Source organism: Schistosoma haematobium, chromosome ZW, assembly GCF_000699445.3.
Source record: "Schistosoma haematobium chromosome ZW, whole genome shotgun sequence".
NCBI classification, from domain to species: Eukaryota; Metazoa; Platyhelminthes; class Trematoda; order Strigeidida; family Schistosomatidae; genus Schistosoma; species Schistosoma haematobium.
Window position 1 is genome coordinate 55,265,185 of NC_067195.1, and position 22,579 is coordinate 55,287,763.

Below are 22,579 nucleotides of genomic sequence, written 5' to 3' on the forward strand. Positions count from 1 at the left end.
GCAAAGAATGCGAGGCACTTGTAAAGGAACATTTCATGCTACACATTCTGAATTGCAATACACATTCAATACTCACAGAAACGACTGTGATCATTAGGCACGTTAATGCCTTCCGTCGTTGAGTTAGAAAAGCGCGAATCAGTGAATGCAAAACAAATACAAAACACAGCAATTTGTGGAACAATGAAGATATATTCAATCTAGACAAACGAAACTACAAGTTGATAACACTCAGATCTTGACCTTGCCAGCAATTATATCTTCCAAGTTCGCGTTGATAGTGCGACGCTTACTGCAACATCCTCCACAACAGTCTCCACCTCGACATCCACGGCATCCACAACACCGAGGACATTGAGGGCATGCACCGGAACAGCAAGGACACCTTCCACTTGGCACTGGTGCTGGTTCTGGAGCCGGTGCTGCAATAGCTGAAAGTCAGATACAAAAACACCGAAATGTTATTCATCGAATGAAGTGTTACAGAGCAAAACAACGACACGTCAAATATCCACGTTACGCAACCACACCGCATCACATCACAAACCAGTTCATTTCAGTTAATTAATCCAACTCGGTTATCCCTATATCAGCAAATGTAAGATACTTCTCCAAGTACATGTCAACACATGTCAGCTCCACGTCATGTGGCCAAGTGGAATTGATCAGTAACGAGTAAAGTGTGACTAACCTGGATTCTGACATTCGAACGATATGACCAATACAACCATGATGAGCTGAAATGAAAAGATTGATTAGGCGAGCAATATCACACAACGAAATTGTAACATACAGTGAAGAATTGCATTGTGGTGGTTTCCTGAAGAACTGAGTGTTGGATTCTCGATTGTCTGATGTGTGCGTTTCTCGATTGTTGACTGCATTCATCACTCCACCGTATTTATAGTGGACGTTAGCCATTCCATGTCCACACACGTGGTCACACTCGAAGTCTGGTGGTTCGATAGAATCGATCATCGAACACGTGTTTCACATTAGAGCACAGTGGTTTCCCACCTTTGTTCACACACACGTATATCATGTTTTCAGAAATGTTGTGATCGTTTTCGCTTTACATAGGAACAACGGAAAGTTGTTGAAATGACAGACTCCATCATCTTAATAGTATGAGTGCTTCACACAATCGTCTATTTGTCGGTTATCTGCTTGACGATTTCGGAAGAAAAAATCTTAATGTAGGTGTAGTCTTGTGTTCATCGTTCTAGTGCATGACATGTCGAAAGAGAGAATAGTCATTGAATGAGCAATCATTTTATTGATTGTTCTCCAATTATCATTGATAAATGTGTCTTAAATATATTTGATCATATGTAAATATCTCGTATGCTTGATTTTACTTCGTTGTTTGGGGGTTATATGCTTGAGAATTTCAATTTCCGCAAAACGGAAATTTCTGGTGGTGTCTACATGCATGTCTATACATGTTCTATCTCTCCTATTCCTCAGTACTCTAAAAGACATGTCATATGATAGGAATGTATTTGGTTAAGTACTCACGAAATTTGTCTACATTGGAGTTCACTCGCGTCAATGTCGGCGAAATTTACTGACCAACATTCACAGAAATCATAATAACTAAACAGTTGCTTTCGGACGCAAAATCATCATTAGTCGCGGCTAGGTGTTTCCAGTTCATCGATCAAATATACTTTCATATTTCCTTAAACTCCTGTTTTGTTTTCCCCTCTTCATTCCAATAATTTAAGCAACTTTTGTCAGATTCCAGTCTCAATGCGGAAACCACAACACTATATTGTTTTTCGTACACTGCAATCTCGTGTCTTGTTAGGTTTGCACTATAAAGTGGCAAGCTTCTCCCTTTAATCTTCATTTTTATTCGTGCAGAACTGACTAGCTTTCCCACACTACCAGTTTGTAATATTAGTAATGCGATACTGGATGTCTTTTTTTCGAATGTTCACTGTAGAACAATGAATGTTGCTATTCTTAAAGTGCGAAATGATCATGTTTTGCGTCAACACTTATTCTGGTTTCATGTAATGAATTTAATTACTGATTTACAAATTGCTACAGACTATTTAAGTTGATTGTGTTGGTTGAATTTATGCTAGCTGACGGGTTGGAAAAATAATAAGACGCGTACCTTAACATCTTCAACTTTGTGTGTTGTTGAACTCCTGTTGTAGACTGATCACGTAATCTGTTCGTAGTTGACTTGGATTACATTTCATAAGTGAACTGGTTACGATCGTTGTCTGCTTGCTACCATGCATGAAACTAGTTAACGATGGCGTGACAATATGCTCGATGAGCTCAATGTTTCCGAATGACTACACATGCACATGAAATAAATCAATGTTGCTATTGATTGAATGGTTGCTACATATAGAGGTGCTTATACTCCGCCTATTAAATTAAGAAATACGTCACATAAGTTGGCTAAAATAGGTTATCTCGTTTAAGGCTATTTAGTCTATAAAACTAGAGGAGTCATTGAGAAATTTTGAACACAGGATAATGATGTGATTACTGGCACGGTAAACATGAGTATCCGAGCCTTCGACATCATAATGCATAAAACTATTTATGTTTTCTAGCAACTTAACACAGTCTGTGTCTCATAAACAGTTTCATCCAATCCTCATTTTTTAAGACACAACTAATGCAGAATCCGCTAACGTGTAGTTATAAAGATGTTAAAAAAATCCATATTAAGATGCCGCATGTGATGCTTCTCTTGTCTACCTGAAGATCATGAAAGTTCACGTCAAATCCAGAACAACAGGACTGAATGTGTCAACAGAGTTTTAAAGTCCTTTGTATGTGCTCTTTCTAGCCCGATATAAAACTTCCACTAAGTCATTTTTAAGACCTGGCTCGGAGTTTATACATTCATTTAAAGACACACCTTGTGGTTCAGCAACACAGTCAAACACTATTCGGACCTTCTTTGGCTCTTTAGGATTCAACACGGGATGTGAAATAAGACGCCCTTCTACCTCAGCAGATTGAATCGCTCGGGGCAAATATCCCTTACTCTCGTGAATAGTTAATATATTAGTACACTGTTTAAGAAGACCCTTATAATTCAGTACTCTTTCATGTAGGTAAATCAGTCATTTTCCTTTTTCTCATTTGTTCCTTAGAAGTGTATGCCAATCTGTTCTCCAGAGTATTAGCACTTGATAGTTGTCATTGAAAAGTATCGTTCATTTGTTAGTTATATCCGCGATGGCTTTATCACGCGATGACATGGCGATCCTATCCGAGTGCTGGTTTTCCGAATATTCATGCTCAAGAATTTTAAAGATTTTGTGGTCAATAGAATTCTTTGCTTCCAAGCAGCCTTAAAGGATAAGGTTTTACTAACTTAACCTGCTGGTTCGAACAATGCCCATCCAAACGTAGTTAACAAAGAATAGAGTTACTTAGGCCCCCTCTCACCTCCCTTGCCACATCACTTAAAAGTAATATCGTGTCCGACCCGTTATCCAACAAAGCACACACCACGTGTCCTGCTGGGCCATATAAACTAATATGTACGAACCCTAAATATGTTTCATTTGAATAAATGAAGTTACAACATGCTTGTACTATGAACAATTTTATATTGTCGTCGCTTACAACCGTTTACGTCACACATCATGGGTTGGCAAAAGTCTGTCGCTCATTGACTAAACCCTAAATAATCCTTACATAACTTAAACCTCCTCAGTATTTCTAGCCTTTACTTGTAACCCTCTGCCAGTAACTGTGGTCAGGATGAGATCTCATGAGCATTGGGACAGATAAGACGCTACACGTTTTCGTTACTCAAAATGGTATGGACATTAGCTTGAATCGCAATGGGTTGGATGTTTAATGTCGTCTAGGCTTTGTAGTCCCCCTTGCTAATTGCTCATGAGTATTTGTAGCGACCGATACTATCTTTTTTCTGGAAATTGTAACAAGTCGTCGAAATTTGACTCTAATCCTCTCTTTAAGATATCTTCCACCGTTTTCGCCAATTTAGACTGTACGGTTCGTGATAATCGTCTTGTTATTCGTCTGATATTTGTGGAACAGTCCGAATCAGCATCTCGACTTATTTGCGACAAAGTCACCATAAAATTGGTCATATGTCTTATTTGCCACTGCAGACCAGTTACACCGTCCTGATGTAATGATGGACAGTTTAATAACTGTTAAAAATGGTTCTACTACGTCATGTAACCTACCGAATTGTCTGTGTAGAATAGTGATTGCTTTACGGTAGCATTCTTTCTCTGGCAATAAAACACAATGTTCTATAGCGTCCTTCACAATAGTGTATCAGGTAAATTGGTCTCTGAGTATCATCGTTCACTAAATCGACGATATTAATTTTGAATCCTCTCATAAACGTTCTAAACTTGAGAGGATTTCTATCAAATTTGATAATTTTAATTTGAGGTAAGCTCGCTGTCATGAACAGTGACTTGGGAGTATCTACGAATGATTTAAGTTCAACTTGACTTCTCGTATTTGTGTTAGTATATCGGGGATCAGTTGCAGTTTTGGGTGTCATGTATGTGTCGGAATTTGCATTGGTTCCTACAAAGACACTGAGGGAACAAAATTTTCGGCAGTCGAATGTTCTGTTTCTGCTGAACTGTCTGTATTGTGCTTCGGTTATCTGTTCTTTGTCATTGTCAGGTCAAAATAACAGAAGCAATTTAAAAACACAGTGAGCTACTGCATGGATTCAAACCAATTTGAAATAAGTTGAGAATTGTTAAATATATCAAAGAGCCTAAACTATGCAACTGAGATGCGCTCGAAATCGAAGTTCTCAAAACAGTAAATTTTCTTACAGTTTGGTACATTACTGAGTAATATACATACATTAGTTACAAATAATGACACCGTTGCCGGAATACTGATTAGAGGACCGTTCACCACCACTTGGCCCGATAGATATGGGTTACTTCAGACGATTCTGTACCAAACGAGAGAGAGTAGTTCGGAAGTGTTGGAGCTGTCTATTCTTTTGCCTGATTATCGGAGCCCTTTGTATCAAACTGGCTTTCTTTTCAAACATAGACCACATTTTATATGCATTATCAATTTTTATTGCTGGAACAGGAGGCTTGAAGAGCATTTTTATTGATAACAGTTCAAATTTCGGAGGCGCGGGTGCTAGTTTGGGGGCGATTATATACATTTTGGGTCAAAACAAGATAGAGAACAACCCTAACGAATACATCTATGAGTGGCATTTCAGCTAGCCTAGAACAAGCCGCCTAAGCGAAGTGTGGTAGCGCATCATGGGATCCACCAGAAGAATTATCAGAGCTTTTTTATTTAAAAACTTACTAACCGACGAATCTTTGAGGGCGTTTTTGACCAATGCTTGGAGGATATTGAACTACAGACAACTAATAAAAATGACGGGTGATTCTGGAGCCTTAGAGGCTCTGAAATGCCTTCAAACAGGAGACATGCTTAAACATACGAAAATATGTAGTCACATGACTTTGTTCTCGTAAGCAATATTAAAACAAGTAGTAGTCTATAGCCTAAGGTGATTGTCGAACAGGTAAGCTGCAGTTTTGACTAACGAGTCTCAACGGCGAGCTTGAGGATGACAACCATGAAAATCATTCGGTTTTACGAAACGTATGTTCATTTGAAGAAGATAGTTGTTTGACGACGACGACAACTACACCGGACGATGTACGTGGTGTATGTTGAGAGGAGTGTAATGTGTAATCGACAAACGAACCCACCGATGAAAGTATAGAATAATCACCATCACACTATCCTTCCTTGATCTTCTATGACTACGCCCTTTTTATTCGTCATTCATAATTCTCGCGTTTGTTATAAACGACATCAGGTTGTTTAGTAATTAGCCCTATCCTCTGATTACTGTTCGGTGTGTTACTTATGTCTTCTTGTCCTGTTTAATGGGCGGGGTAAATTGTTTTCTGCATACCAACAATGTTAGTTTTTCGTTTTAGAAGCATATAAAGTCTGTGGAGCCAAGTGGCTTAGGTGTTTTGACTTGAGAAAAGTTAAGACTGTGACCGACAGTCTGTAAAAAGTTTAGGATTGCACCTGTAGGAGATTACTCCTCACACGTGGTGTAGGATTAGTCCGATTCTTCTTGTGTAAACACCGAAGGCATCTTCGGAACACCCTTTGATCTTGACACTGTAGACCCACATTTTTAAAGCCGAGGAAAGAATGAGACCTACTATGGGATACAAATAAATTTCAAAGCCACAGTTAAAAAAGCGAGACACCACGAACTTTAAAATAAGAGGGTAGTGAACAACGTGTGATATGTTTCAATGTTCGGTAAAAAATGTTTAGCTATCTCTCAAATCGCAGTACAAATACAATCGAATTCCCATCTTTCCATCACAAACAAAATTGGCATATGTATTTATTGGTACGTTTATTCACTTCACTTCTATCATTGCAGTTAATACAATAAAAAATGTAGCAGACATTATGGTAGTTGGCTAGAATCTACAAAATGGTAATCCCAATTATAGAATTGGTTATCAGTAGGATAATTGGTAATGAACTTTTGTAGAAATGAGGGACAAGATCAAAGCATTAGTATTACGTCATTTTGTTTTAAAACCATAGTTGCCTGTGTTTTTTAACAGATCAAGACAGTTATCAAACACGGAAATATTTGTTTGCAAAATAGCATACAATTCATAGTTTAATCCAAAAATAAACAATAGATATGATGTCTTGATGGAGTACATTGCACACATCACAGAAATACTCAACAAAGAACAACAAAACTAAATGAAAACTCAACCAACCAAATAGTTTATCGAAAATCCGTTGTTCTGTAATTAGTTATCTGGCGGAGTAGATAACTGATCCAAATTTAGTTGTTGAAATCGATAAGCAAGGCAGAGTTAAAAGTTCCAATTTTTAGCACACAGCAAAGACGTTTCAGTCTACTCCATTGAAAAATCATATATCAGGCGTAGGTACATGCGTATGTCCGGAATATACAGTGTCCACCATAAGACTGCAGTTAGTCTGTTGATGTATTTTTCAGAACTTTTCATCCTAATATGAAAGAAATTATAAAAATTTGCCTGTACAAACATGATTTATTTGCACGTAAGTGCAGTGCACATCATTTTAATATTGGTTAGAGGGTATTAACATTTACTCGCTTGATAAACAATACAGAATGATTGTTTGTTGTCAAAGAGCAATAATTCGGTTTAGATTCCGGAAGTAAGTTAGTGTAAACCTGTTTAACAGCTAAACTATTATCATACCATGATCGGTGAACTTTAAAGACAAGATTAAAGCTAATGCAACAATCATACCATAGGAAAATAAATACGAAAACAGAACACGATTATTTGCCACAACCTATGAGCTATAACTGTTCATAATGCACAGAAATTAACAAAATTGCAAACTTTTAGCATTGAGCTGGGAAATACTGGCTCCATAAATCACACGATAACACTTTTTACGTGCACAAAAGCAGAGATAGTTAAATAGCTGTTATGCCAAAAATGATGCTGTTTCGGTTATTTATAATCCCCACAGGAAAATTGAATATTAGTCCTCTCCAGCACGTCTGCTCAAAATATAAAGTGTAGGTTGAGTACAACTGAAATGAACAAGACTATATATATCGATATATCAATTATACGAAAATACTCAAAGTTGTGGCACCAATGCACGAAGCTTACTTAATAAGCGATCGGAACTAGGTGTACAGATTGACTCTACAAAGCCAGACATAATCGCAGTAACAGAAACCTGGCTGACACAGGCTATAGATAGTATGGAACTTGATTTCGAGGGTTTTACGTTAGTAAGGGCCGACAGAATACAAAAGCGCAGAGAGGGGGAGTAGCTCTATTCTTTAGGAATGCCATCCCATTTGCCATTATCGATAGTGTATCCCATGAGAGTGGGACGTGTGAATTAGTTAGTCTTCGCTTAAAATGCAAGAGACAAGAGCTGCTGATTGGTTTGGTTTAGTGCAGTCCAAGCTGTGAGGTTAATGAGATCCCGTTAAGCAGTCTCAATACTTGGTCCCAAAGTGGTCGACGTCTAATCCTAGGGGACTTCAATGCACCTATGGTAGACTGGGAAAATCTGCGAACTAAATCGTCGGAGAATTCTTTCGAGCAGGAACTAGTTGATGCGGTTATCACATGTGCTCTAGTGCAACATGTGAAAGAAGCGACAAGGTACGATCCGGACACTGAATCATCCTTATTAGATCTTATACTGACTCACTATGAGGATGATGTTGCGAACCTCCATCATATGCCACCCTTAGGTAAAAGTGACCACGCAGTTTTAACTTTCGACTTCCATATAACTGCCAGTCACGAGGACGCGTCAGTCCAGTCCAGACCCAACGTCTGGAAAGCAAACATACCAGATATCATGCACTCAGCATCGTTGGTAGATTCGACAATAGACCCAGAGTCCTCCATTGAAACGGCCTGGGACGCATTTCGAAAATCATACTTAAAAGTTACCACACCTCACATCCCTTGGACTATACCAAGGGGGCCAAGAAACTCACCACCATGGTTCAGTAGGGAGGTTCGCATCCCTCCCCGTAAGAGAAGAAAAATGTGGGATAGATTTAGGTTACTGGGGACTGGTGAGTCAAAATCTCAGTATCGAAGGGCTCGGAATACTTGTGCCTCGACCCTCCGTAAGTCTAGAAAACTGTACGAAAGAAAACTTGTTAAGGAATACATAGAATGTCCTAAACGCTTGTATTCCTATATAAACCAAAGGATAAGGAGAAAAGGAAATATTCCTGCTCTATGGGGAGACAGTAATGCTTTATCATTAGTGGAGGACGACTTTGGTAAGGCTCAAGTGTTCTCGAACTACTTTAGCAATGTATATACCGTAGAAGCGCCCTTCCCGTCAGCGTATACAGATCCCCCCATACATACACTGGATAGCGTGACCATTAAAGAACTCGACGTCTTTGGTCTGCTAAATAAGCTTGACATAGGTAAATCCACGGGCCCCGATGAATTACATCCTAGGCTACTGAAGGAATTATCTAACTTCTTTGCGAACCCTTTAAGTACATGCTTTAACCTATCCGTTACGCAGGGTCGTTTACCGAAAGACTGGAAAAACGCCATAGTAAGTCCTGTCTTCAAAACAGGTACGAAACACAAACCTGAGAATTACCGCCCCGTTAACCTAACTAGTGTGGTTGTTAAAATCTTAAAAAAGATTATTCGGAAGGAGCTGTTTAAGTATCTCGATAAAGACCGGATCCTCTCGAAGAAGCAGCACGGCTTCAGAATAGGTTGTTCTTGTCTCACTAAATTGTTAGTGGCTCGTGAAAGCTGGTGAGCTCTTAAGGACCAAAAGCTACCTGTAGACGTCGCCTTCATTGATTTCAGTAAAGCTTTTGACAAAGTTCCGAACAACCGGCTGTTATGTAAGTTAAGAAAAGTCGGGATTGGAGGCAATTTATTGATGTGGATAAAAGACGTCTTAGTTGGGCGTCAACAAAGAGTAAGGGTGAACTCAAAGTTATCTATCTGGGAAACTGTGCTTAGTGGAGTGCCCCAGGGTACAGTTTTGGGGCCAGTGCTATTCCTCTTGTATGTAAATGACCTTCCTTGTCTCCTATCTTCATCGGTCTTGCTATATGCTGACGATGTCAAGATATGGAAAACGATACGATGTAAGGGTGACAGCTTAGAACTTCAAAATGACCTGAAGAAATTATCTGAATGGTCTCAAACCTGGCAGTTGCCGATAAATACTTCTAAGTGTGTTGTGATGTATATCGGTCATCAAGGCACAGATACATACACGATGAATAACACTGGGCTACCTGTCGCCCAGATATATAGTGACTTAGGAGTTATTGCTAGTCAAGACTTAAAGACTACTGCACACTGCCGTGCAATAGCCGCCAAACGTTTTAGAACGTTATGGTCAATACGTGATCTTTTAGTCATGTCGACGCTAAAACGTTTTTGACTTTGTATACAATGTTCGTTCATCCTAAACTTGAGTACTGCATACAAGCGGCTAGCCCCTGCTTAAAAAAAGACAGTGAGCTTCTGCAAAAGGTTCAGAGAACCGCGACTAAGCTGATTCCCGGAATAGCGAAGCTTCCGTATGAATCTCGACTGGCCAAGCTGAACCTTTTCCCGTTGTCATATCGCAGAACTAGAGGCGACTTGATTACAGTCTACAAATTGCTTAGTGATAAATTTGCACCTGATATGCCCTCATTTTTCTTGTCTTCCAAAACAAAGAATTTACGAGGACACTCCAAAATGTTCATAAGCCGAGAACAAATTACTTGTCAGCTGACTATCGACTTTCCCATCGAATTATCAACGAGTGGAATTCACTACCTCAGCACGTGGTTGAGGCTCCATCCGTCGACCCTTTCAAAAGAAAGTTGGATCAACTGAGAGACCATCATTGCCAGGACTAACATAGGCCACCGAACCTCCTGTCCTTCCCAAACTGTAAACTGTATTAGTCGCACAACCTATTCAGGCGCTTTTATGAAAAGCCTACGACCTTTCGCTGCGCAAGTTGCAAAAAAGTACTATAAAAGACACTGTGGTGGTTGGTAGTATGCGTTAAAGAGGATGAACGTTATTCGTATGTCGATTACCGAGCTTCTAAATTCTAACTGCCGATCACTAATCAACAAAATGGACTATCTGCAGTTCCTACTAGGTCAAAATATGTATCGTAATTGTGGTGTCATCACAACTCAAAAATCTTGGTTAAATGATTTACAGGACGACTGTCTAGTATCACTACGTGATTTCGAAATTTATCGTCAAGATCGATCAAACAATAAAAAGAGATGTGGCGGCGGTGTAGCTACGTTTGTAAACGTAAACTGGTGTCGATCTTCGTTTGTGTGTTTTAAGTTTTCAAATGACTTTATCGGCTGTCTAACTCTAAGATGTCGTCCGCAACATCTGAATAAATACAAATATGTTTATGTTACCAATATCTATGTGACTCCAGATTGCACATCATCTGCACTATCTGTTTTCGCTGATGAATTCACTGAGTTCGCTGTTACTGCCTTCAGTGATTCACTTTCAGTTGTATGTGATAATTTCAATTCATGTGACTGTAGCTTCATTATGTCACTCGGTCACCAAAAATGTGGTAGATTTTACCACCCGTTTGGATGTTCATTTAGACTTCCTTTTCATCAATGATATGGGTATATATGCGACTAGTAAACGTGCTCCATTGTCTAGCTCAGACCACTGTATAATTCATGTCCTACCTAAAGTATACTGAAAGCATAGGAAGAGTTCACTCTTACATCAAACCAAGAAAGCCAAATATAGGAATTACTCAGAATAAAATATCCGAAATCTGAAAAACATGTTTCATACGACTAACTGGGAATTATTTACAAATGACTCACTGCAAATCACCACTGAAGTTATCACTTGTTACCTTGAATTCTGTTTTGATATTTGTTGTCCCACTGAAACCATTTTTGTAAGTTTTGATCGACTGACATCTTCACAACTAAAACGACTACGCAGGGTGTAAGAAAGAATGTACAAGGATAAAAACTGTAATGAAGTTCGTAAGCTAAATGGACTGATAATCGTAGAGACTAGACGTCTCAACTGTATGTTTACTGAAGAACTCTTGTCTTGCAAAAACTCTCCAAGTATGTGGAAAGTCTTTAAAGAACTTACAGATGACAGACAGATTAGGAGCGATAATCAGCTGAATGTTTGTGACTTAAATAAGTCTTTTGTACGTTGGTCATCTGATGTAATGCTTCCTTCATCCACAGGTTTAAAGAATAGCTGTGTTGCTCGTTCCACTGAAACTGATGTCCGAAGATGTCTCCAGTCACTTAATTGATCCCGATATTTAGGACCTGACGTTATCCCAAACCTCCTTTTTTAAAAAATGTGCTGATGTCCTTTGTTATCCATTCATGACTATCTTTAACCGATCCTTTTCATCTAATCTCATACCGAAAATGTGGAGAAAGATGAAGATAATCCCTGTACCCAAGAAAGAATCTGGTGATAAGAATGTGAAATTTAGACCTATTGCAATAACTTTACCCTTCCTCAAAACCATGGAAAAATTATTATTACTTCCACTTCAGCCTGCAATAAAAGAGCACATTGATCCGTATCAGTTTGCTTACAGATGCAAAAGAAGCACTTTAGATGCTGTTGCTGTTCTGCATCACAATATAGTGTTCAACTTAGAAAAGGGTAAGAAGTATGTTCGATGAGCTTTTCTGGACTGTACTTCAGCTTTTGATTATATACCAAGACAACGTTTACTTAACAAGTTAATCAGCGTCAACACTGACAGCTGGATAACCAACTGGCTATGTTCCTACCTCTCTGGAAGGGAAGAGTACACTGTGTTTGGAGAAAAGTGTTCAGCGTCTCTGCTGTCTCATGAAGGTGCACCACAAGGAGCTGTTCTTTCACCTCTTCTTTTCTCTTTTTTCTGCATGACCTGCCATCTTCCACAGAAAACACTTTTGTGGAGTATGCGGATGATCTCACTGTATGTATGCCTATATCTTCCTCTTTGCATCCCATAGAAATGAATGAGTTTTGTCTCGTATTGATTGTTGGTCTGTTGGTAATGGTCTTATACTTAATCCGTCTAGATGTCAAGCTGTTAACTTTAGCATGAGACATGAACGGCATCTAAACACCATTTTGAGATCCCATAATCCTTGTGCCGTTGGAGACTCTTTGATAAACAGTGTCGAAGGTCAATTATCTTGGTGTTACCTTTTCCTCTGATCCCTCTTGGTCTTCTCACGTTTTATTGTTTTCGAAGAAGGTTTTCCGTCTGACTTACTACATAAACAGATTGCATGCTCTTCGGATTACTCGTCACTTACTCATACAATTTGTCAATTCTTGCGTATTACCTATTATTCTTTACTGTTCTCCATTATTCTTTCCCGGGTTTTTGAGAAAAGACTTTGCTGTATTGCGAAGAGTGCTGAAGGCAGTTAGCAAGATGTGTGGTGAATCTTTCGAGGTCATGAATAAAATGGTTGTGGATACACATCTAAAGTCATGCAAACTCCTGTCAGGTGTTATTTTATCAGATACTAACCATCCCCTTCACTCTTATCTTTCTCCTTGTATATCTTCTGGTAGAACGAGACGTAATTACATTAAAATTCATGCACGCAAGCAAGAGTATAAAGGTTCTATAATACCTTACCTAGCAAATATACTCTGTGACGAACAGGTTGTTAGAGTTAACCTAGTCAATAACCTGCATTCTTAAAGTGTCTCTAATTTGAGAAGTTTGTACAGTTTTTCAGTTCTTTTAAAAATTTTCTCCTTTTCTTGTCATCGTACTGTTTTTTGCGTAAGTAACTTGTTGAAATACCCTGTGTTGATAATTCTCTATTGTACAAAATATAACATTGAATAAAGCCATTAAATAAATATATAAAGAGAAAACACACAAGAACTGCTCACAAATCTTGTTCAAAAATGTCACGAAACACGTTACAGGAGAACCGAAAACATTTGATCAACTAGAAACTACTATATTGGATATTGATAATTCCATTGTACTTTGAATGTATTTGACTTATTTAACCCTCGTGCTTCTTTTTATATATCATTGACCTCCTACATCTTGGTCTCACTGTTTCTGGTAAGGTATTATGGACGTTATGCTTGGAGACCCGAAAATTGAAGGCTTGTTTTGTAATTGTTATAATTATCATAAGAACGATATACTTTGGCTAATTACTTGTAATTTACGAATATACTTTGGTACCAGGTTGGAATTCCGCTATACTGTTATTTGGTGTTGCAAGTTACGAGCAAATCAATTATCCGTGCTTCGACGACGGGCAGGAGCAGAACGTGGAGGTAGCACATGATTCTTCGACATGGTTTTTGGATCTCTTTGAACTATTGGATTTGAATCGAACATTAATTCTATTTGTTGGTTTCATTAGACTTATTCGTACTAATTTAAATTTAGCTTGGTACAGTTGCTTTGGAAAGATAGAGATATACGATGGAAATAGGGAGTGAAAGGTGAAAGGAAAATATAGGAATGGAAGGCGAGATTCTCGAAGCCGTTTATGATCTGTTTGATGTTGATGAGAATAAACCGTAGGATATAAGTGTTCATAGTACGGGTTCTCATCGGCTACTTTTTTAGGCTTAAGTTAGGTAAGGCATTATGTGGGAAAAAAACAATAAGAAAACAGACCTGAATTAGAAAGGTAGCTTAAGATGTTAGAACTTTAAGGGGAGGTTGAGCATGCTGAATTAGCATGTAAGGTTTGAAAGGGAGATAACCAGCTGCCTGTGGATAATGAGGACGTAACTACTAGGGTGGACAGATATCTAGTGGGCGGTATTGGCTGTAATATTCTTTTAGGGGTTCTATTCTGTATTCCAAAGGCAAATAGGCGGATAAGTTTGAGGATACGCTACATAGTATTGTTATTCGCATGTTTTTAACCAAAATTGATATAGTGCATTTTGATTGACAACCTAGTCTGTACAAACATTTTTTTGGTCAGTTTACTACCATTTTTGAAAGTAAATAGTCTGATAAAGATCAACTTTCATATTTTTTGTACTACAGCAAAGGAAACGCCAGGTCAGCTATTGAAACTTGCATTTCATTGCTCAATCACTTGAGTTATGACAGAGACAAAACAAATTTTGTATGATCTGTTTCTAAAGGGACACTATATTGCTCGTGAAGGAATTACGGAGTTACTTAACCATAAATCTGTTAGATGTTCAACCAATAAGCTGGCTAACTTTACGATTAAGTTACGTAATTTATGCATAACATTGAAACAAATGGGATATATGTCTCATGTGAATTTTACGGCTAACTTGGAAATGATAATAGCATGTCGACCATTGGATTTGCAGAATAAATGAGTGAAAATTGTTGATAAGATAATGATGGTAGTCAAGGAGCCGAGTTTTAAAGAATTGATGACTTTCATAGAAGAAAGTCATGTAATTGCTTGGACACTGTATGGCACATTGGCACAGTGTAATTTTAAGATTGATAAAAGTAGTTATAGAGGAACAGTTGATAAGACAGCACACTGGATTCAGACTGAAGTTAAAAGGATAGATCTGGGAGAAATATGTTCTACTCTGGTCACGAAGACGAAAATGCTCCATACACTCAGAAAGTTGCTCTGATGCTCTCCAAAGAAGCATTAGTAGTATGGGGATCTCACGTACTCAGGGTCACCAAAGCATTTTTAAAAACAAGAATCACGATGAATGTTACCCAATGTCGTGCACTTATCAATGATAGCAACGACAACAATAAAGATCAGTTCGAAGACAGGTTGTAATAAATCATGGCGAAGTGCTCGGAAAAGTAAATGACTATCCTGATAGGAGACCTAAACGACAAAGTCGGAGTGGGTAACACCGGATATGAAGATGTCATGGGGTGACATGGACTGAAAGTGATGAGAATGGTGACATATTTGAAAACTTATTCACACTCAACGAAGTAGTTATAGGTGGCACAAAATTTCCCTCATAAACGGATATATAAGGCGACATGACTCTCATCCAATCACACTACAGAGAGTATGTTTGATTTCATTTGCTTCATCACAAATTTCAGGTCAATTGAAGACGTGAGAATCAGGAGAGCGGTTGACAAGACTTCATATCACCACATTGTGTTTGCTAAGATGAAGCTGAAGCTAAGAAAGCAATAAACAACTAGACAAAAAGCACTACAAAGGTTCAATACAACCTTCCTTCTACATACTAAAAAACTCAACAAATTCATGATAACTCTCAGCCACAGGTTCCAAGCTTTAAAAGATCCACTCAAAAGAGAAGCTTCAATGGACGATGCTTGGAAAGGGGTGAAAGAAACACTCACTTCGACGTGTCGTGAGGTTCCGAGCCACAAGAAGCACCATCACAAGGAATGGATATCGATCAAAGTCCTGGAGAAATTTCAAGATAGGAAGAAAAAGAAGATAGAAATTTACAACAGTTAAACAAAAATATAGAACGTCAAGGTACAAGCTGAATACACAGTGGCAAATAAGCAAGTGAAGGGGGGTATTAGTGCCGACAAGCACAAATATGTGGTAGACCTGGAAACCACAGTATGAAAGGCTGCAAGAGAAGGAAATATGAGACAACTATATGATATAACGAAGAAACTAGCAGGGAAAGGTAGTTAACCAGGAAGGCCAGTTAAATACAAAGAAAGCAAGTCAATCAGTGGCATTGAAGAACAAAGGAAAGGATGAGTATAACAATTTGAGGAACTATTGAACAAGCCGGCTTCATTAAATCCACTGTACACTGAAGGAGCACACACAGACCTTCTTATAAATGTCACTCAACAATCGATCTAAGAAATCAGGGAGGCCATCAGACGAATCAAGTGTGGTAAAAGGTAGCAGGGTCTGACCGTATACCACCTGAAGCACTGAGATAAGACAGGAGTAACTGCAAGCATGCCTCAAGTTTGATTGAGGATGATTTGAGAGGAGGAGTAACAAGTGCCGATAGACTGCAAAGAAGAATACCCCATCAATATACCAAAGAAAGGAGATCTGTGTAAATGTGAGAACTACATATACATCACATGAATGTCAGTATCAGGAGAATTTTTCAACAGAGTGTTGCTGAATCGGATGAAAGACTCAATGGACACCCAAGTTTGAGGCCAACAAGTTGGATTCCATAAGGATCGGTTGTGCACGGATCAAATCAACACACTGCGGATCATCGATGAACAATCATTTGAATGGAAGCCGTCACTAATCATCAACTTCCCTGATTATGAGAAAGCACTTAACAGTGTGGATAGGAGAACACTATGGAAACTTCTTTGACGCTGTGGTGTACGTGAAAACATCGTCACATCATACGGAGCACATAGGACTGGCTACAGTGAAGTGTCAAACGTGGAGAAGGCCAGTATAGCAGAAGCCTTTGCATTAGTAGACCCCAACATACACATGGGAAAAAGCGAGATCCTCAAATACAACACGAAGGACATCATCCTAATCACGTATGATGGAGAAACTCTGGAAAATGTGGTCTCCTTCACGCACCTAAGTAACAGCATCATCGATGAACAAGGCGGATCTGATGCAGACATAAATGCAATGACTGGAAAAGTAAGAAGAGCATTTCCACAGTTGAGAACATATGGAAGTCAAAACAACTATCAACCAATATCGAAGTCAAAATCTTCAACAGGAACTTCAAGACAGTCCTACTCTACGGAAGTGAAACTTAGGGAACTGTCTCAATCATCACCAAAACTGTACTGGTACTTATAAACGTTTGGCTACATAGGACACTCAGTTCCTGTTGACCAAATACCATCAGCAGCAGCCTACTGTTTGAGAGAACAAACCAGCTTCCATCTAAGAAGGAAATAAGAAATAAACGCTCGAAGTCGACTGTACATACATTGCGAAAATCATCAGACCTAATCACGAGGCAAGCGGTGATTTGGAATCTTAATGGGAAAATAAGAGAGGATGACCAGAGAACAAATCGCTTTGGGAATTGGACGCAGACATGAAAAGGATGAATAGCAACTGGAAACAAGTGGAAGGGATTGCCTAGGATAGAGTTCGGTGATGAATGTGCAGTGGCATTGGGCCCTAACGACACAATCCTCAAAGCTGAACACAAGACAACTGGGAAAATATGTATTCAATATCTAACGCGGAGAAAAACCCAAGGATGGAGAAAGCGGGAAGAATGAATTGAATTGATTCGAATTCACCGGATGGCATGGCCCAGCCTTGCGGGCGTGGTCACTCTTGAGTGTTGTCGTATTTTTTTTATTCATGTTGAATGTATTGTCCTATCTCTAGCCTAAGTTTGTTCACCATCATATATTGGTCATTATTATGATGCAATGAGTTGGTGTAGACGATGATGTGACTCTTAAGTAAGATCTTATAAATTAGGCAGTTATATCATGACAAATCTACAATTTTAGGATTAGGTCTAGAATTAGAACAGTACTAATATTGAAGTAGATCATAGTTCCACAAATGCTTGTTAGCGGCCTATGCTCCTCGAGAAGGGGCAAGTAAGTAAATAAGTAATTGATTAAGTAAACAATTAAAAAATTAATTAATTACGTTATAAATTACAGTTGATATGTATGAATGCACCCAACATATGGAGTCAGCTTTGTTTACGTTTAGGCTACAATATAATTGTAAATATTCAAATTTTTACCACACCATTCTTTTATAGGTTGTTATCCAGTATTCAGTTATATTTTAACATTCTATACCTTTAATCTGTCACCATTTTAAAATTAATCTGTGTTAAATTATACAATATTATATGATCTACTGAATATATTACCTCAGTGTTTATTTCAATTCAACAAGATTTGGTCTTAGTTTCTTTTCAGATGAATATCGCTAACAAATATATATTGAATTTGTTGTCAATTAAGTGGTGAAAATTTCAAAATTGTTATTTAAGTTGGATAATGTTAATTATGACGACTTAACACAAAATAATTGTATTATTATATTATGAAAAAGAACTTGTTCATAAACAAATTTTAAACAATTTTGAAGTCCCGTCTACTAATTCAGCTTGTGCTTTGACGTTCTATATTTTTGTTTAACTGTTGTAAATTTCTATCTTCTTTTTCTTCCTATCTTGAAATTTCTCCAGGACTTTGATCGATATCCATTCCTTGTGATGGTGCTTCTTGTGGCTCGGAACCTCACGACACGTCGAAGTGAGTGTTTCTTTCACCCCTTTCCAAGCATCGTCCATTGAAGCTTCTCCTTTGAGTGGATCTTTTAAAGCTTGGAACCTGTGGCTGAGAGTTATCATGAATTTGTTGAGTTTTTTAGTATGTAGAAGGAAGGTTGTATTGAACCTTTGTAGTGCTTTTTGTCTAGTTGTTTATTGCTTTCTTAGCTTCAGCTTCATCTTGGCACCAGTTGGTAAGATATAGTAATAAATAATATATCTTTAACCGCGGAAGTTTAAAAAACCTAAATTGTGGTGAAAAGAGTCCTGGATGTAAATTAGAATAATTCATAAAAAAAGAATCAATAAATAAATCAATTAATAAAATTCCCCTTGAGGTATGTTCAGCGTATTCTTTGCGTTACGAATGGTCTTCGTCACATGTTTGTTATGCTGATCATCTGGGCTAATATTATCCTAGACAGGTAATGCTTATTCATGAACTACATTATGTTTGTGATCCTACCCGTGCTGTAAAACTTGTGTGGCTTGGTTCTATTATGTGTCATCTTTTTTCACTACCGATATATCTAGTCCAGCAACGATCTGGACAACAAACCTATATGGACTTTGGTGTCTTCCTGTTCTTCCTTTCTTTGATCCTGTCCAGTGTTTCTATAGAGATCCACTCCTTATGATGATGCTTCTTGAGGCCCAGAACCTCTTGACATATTGAAGTTAATGCTTCTTTGATACCTTCCCATTTGTCCTCCATAGTAGTTTCTTCTTCCTTCAGTAGATCCTGTAAGGCTTGGAACCTGTTTTTGAGAGCTATCTTGAATTTGTTAATTTTATTTGTATCTCGAAGGAAGGCAGTATTGAACCTTTGTACTGCTGGTCGTCCAATTTTCCAGTTCTTCTTTAGCTTCAGTTTTAAATTGGCCAGAATTAGGTGGTGATCTGAAGCTGTGTCAGCTCCTCTCTTTGTTCTCACATCTTCCAATGTCCTCCGGACGTTTTTCTTGATGCAAATATGGTCTACCTGGTTCTCTGTGGTGTGGTCCGGTGAGATCCATGTAGCTTTGTGTATACGTTTGTGTGGAAATATTATACCTCCTATGACCAATTTGTTAAATGCACATAGATTTGCAAATCTTTCCCCATTTTCGTTTCTCTCTCTCAGTCAGTCCATGTCGTCCCATGATATCTTCATATCCGGTGTTGTCCATTCCGACTTTGGCGTTTAGGTCTCCCATCAGAATGGTGAGATCCTTTCATGAGCACTTCTCCATGATTGATTGCAACCTACCGTAGAATTGAGCTTTGTCGTCGTCATTACTATCATTGGTGGGTGCATAACACTGGATAATATTCATTGTGATCCCCTCCTTCTTTGTTTTGAATGATGCTTTGGTGATTCTGGATCCGTGAGATTCCCATCCTACAAGTGCATTTCGTGCTACTTTGGGCAGCATTAGAGCAACTCCCTAAGTGTGTGGAGCATTTTCCTCTTCGTGACCGGAGTACAGCAGCAGTATTTAGCCTTTGTTGTCCAGCTTGGGTCCAGTGGGCTTTGCTGATTCTCAGTACTGCCAAGTTGTATCTCTTCATTTCGATTGCTATCTGACTTGTCTTCCGGGTCCCTCACAGTGTCTGGACGTTCCATGCACCTATAAAAATTGTTGCTCTGGTTGTTAGAAGGGGCATTGGCCTCATGGATTCCGAAGGAACTGGGCTTTCACCATGAGGCGTCATAGTTCTTCTAAATGAATACCTTCTAACTTCCAAGGCATAGTTCAAATGGTTCAAATTATTTTTTCTGGTTAGCGTTTTTTCATCGAGTTAGTTTTCTACGGGATGGCTTCTCCAACCCCATGCCAAACCCCCTTCTTTACCCGGGCTTGAAACCGGAAGTGACTCTTAAAGAGCTAGAGGAGATATTGTGTATTCATTAATGGAATCCTATCAATGAATAGAAAAACACCTAAAATTCATGCCGACTATCGAGTAATGTTGAATGCTCAGCTATTTCAACAGTATTGTAAATTACGAGAATCAAATTATTTCTCAAGAACTGATCTCAGCGATTCTTATCTGCAGATATTTCAAAATGAATTCGCACACTTCGGGTTGTGTTTCTTCTGTGATATTCCGGAAGGTTATAAATCACATTATTATCGGTCTATTTGACGCTAAGAAAATACATTTGTCCGCATAAAGAATGTCTTTTGAAATTATCCAGATGTTTTCGTTATACAAAAGTTGCTGCAAACTCATCCAAATGTTACCTTTAACCTAGTTGTGTAAAGTTTCGAGACTTCGTAGTACTAACCTCAAGGCTAAAATGTAGCTTTTTCATGCATTACATAAATACCACCTCTACGTTTAGATCCGGTTCTTGATAAATTTCTCAAGAGAACAATGGTCTAAGAAGTATTTCTGATTTTTGCAAATTACAAACCGAAAAGTAGTGCATCTTGCTATTTATTAGTAAATTATTCATATTCACAGCTTGTCGTAGTCGATGGATCGTTTGTATGGAAACATGTCCTATTTAGAAGAATTAAGCTTGGCTTCATGTTACCATAAAATATCATAAATTTACACAAAGATTCGTTGGACATATGTAATACAGCGACTAGCTATATCGGCCTGTCATAATAGTCTTACAGACCAGGTAAAAAACAGAATTAACTTAAAAATAATGAGCTTACGTGAAGTTGCTATTTTAGAGAACTGCTTAAATGAACAATCTTTACTCACACAACAAGTGAAAAGTGTTCGATGGACTTCATGGTTGTTTAACCTTTAGGTGATTCATGTCAAGGACTGGGGACCCGCTTGAGTTGGACTGGGATGGTATGACCCTCTAGATTACACCAAACTCACACCTCAAGATTAGTACGTAACATGGATTACCCTTTTGTCATATTCTGGTACTGCGGCTACTTTGATGACGGTATAGAGAAAAAACAACGATATTGCAGAAATGCTTTAGTAAGAATAGCCTCAAGAAACAGAGTGCAACTGCCGTCATACAGCCCGTTCCATGAAATGTAATAAATTGTTGCAGGTTGGCTATCCTTGACTTTGACAAAGATCAGTAAACTGTTCGATATTCAGTGAGCTGAGTGTCGGATGACCTGGTCAGGATCCAATGACATTTCACCGCCGCTTAGACTTCATTTGACAATCAAATCCGTCAGCTAACCTGTAACCCTGTACTTCGTTGTACGATTATAATATCATGATGTTATTGTTTTCCTTGTTTTTATAGGATGAAGATTGCAAGGGTTGTTGAGCACGGCGTTCCCACTCGTGATCTGGTGCAGATGCATGACCGAGCGCCTTCAGCTAGGTTAGTCCATTAAAACTAATGTGGTCAGCATCCAATGTCGAAGACTTACAGAGCTATTTATTTTTGGGATTTATTTACCGCTACAAGGGAAATATTACTTTACATTAATCTTACAGTAAACGGATACACATCCTATGTTCTACTGGTATTGTACATGCTTATTTTATTGTATCAGTGCTCGAAATAGAATACTTCTTACTTATGACCTAACATATTTGGGAGTCGTCATAAGAGTGGTATTCTAGACTGACAATGTTACGAAGTTATAAGGAGTAAAATGTATGGGACTCATTTTAGATTTAATTACGGAATAGAGCACTCAGCTACTAAACGTTACATCACAAATAGTCTACACGTATGTGACACTTCACTGGACTAAAACCATCTTCTCATCAGATGCTCCCCGCTTTCAAATAACTTCGTTAAGGTAATGGACTCCTTGTTTCAAAGTTCTGAACAGCTCCTTTCGTAGGCTCAACAAAAGCCTGATCGACTAAGCGGCTTTTGGTTT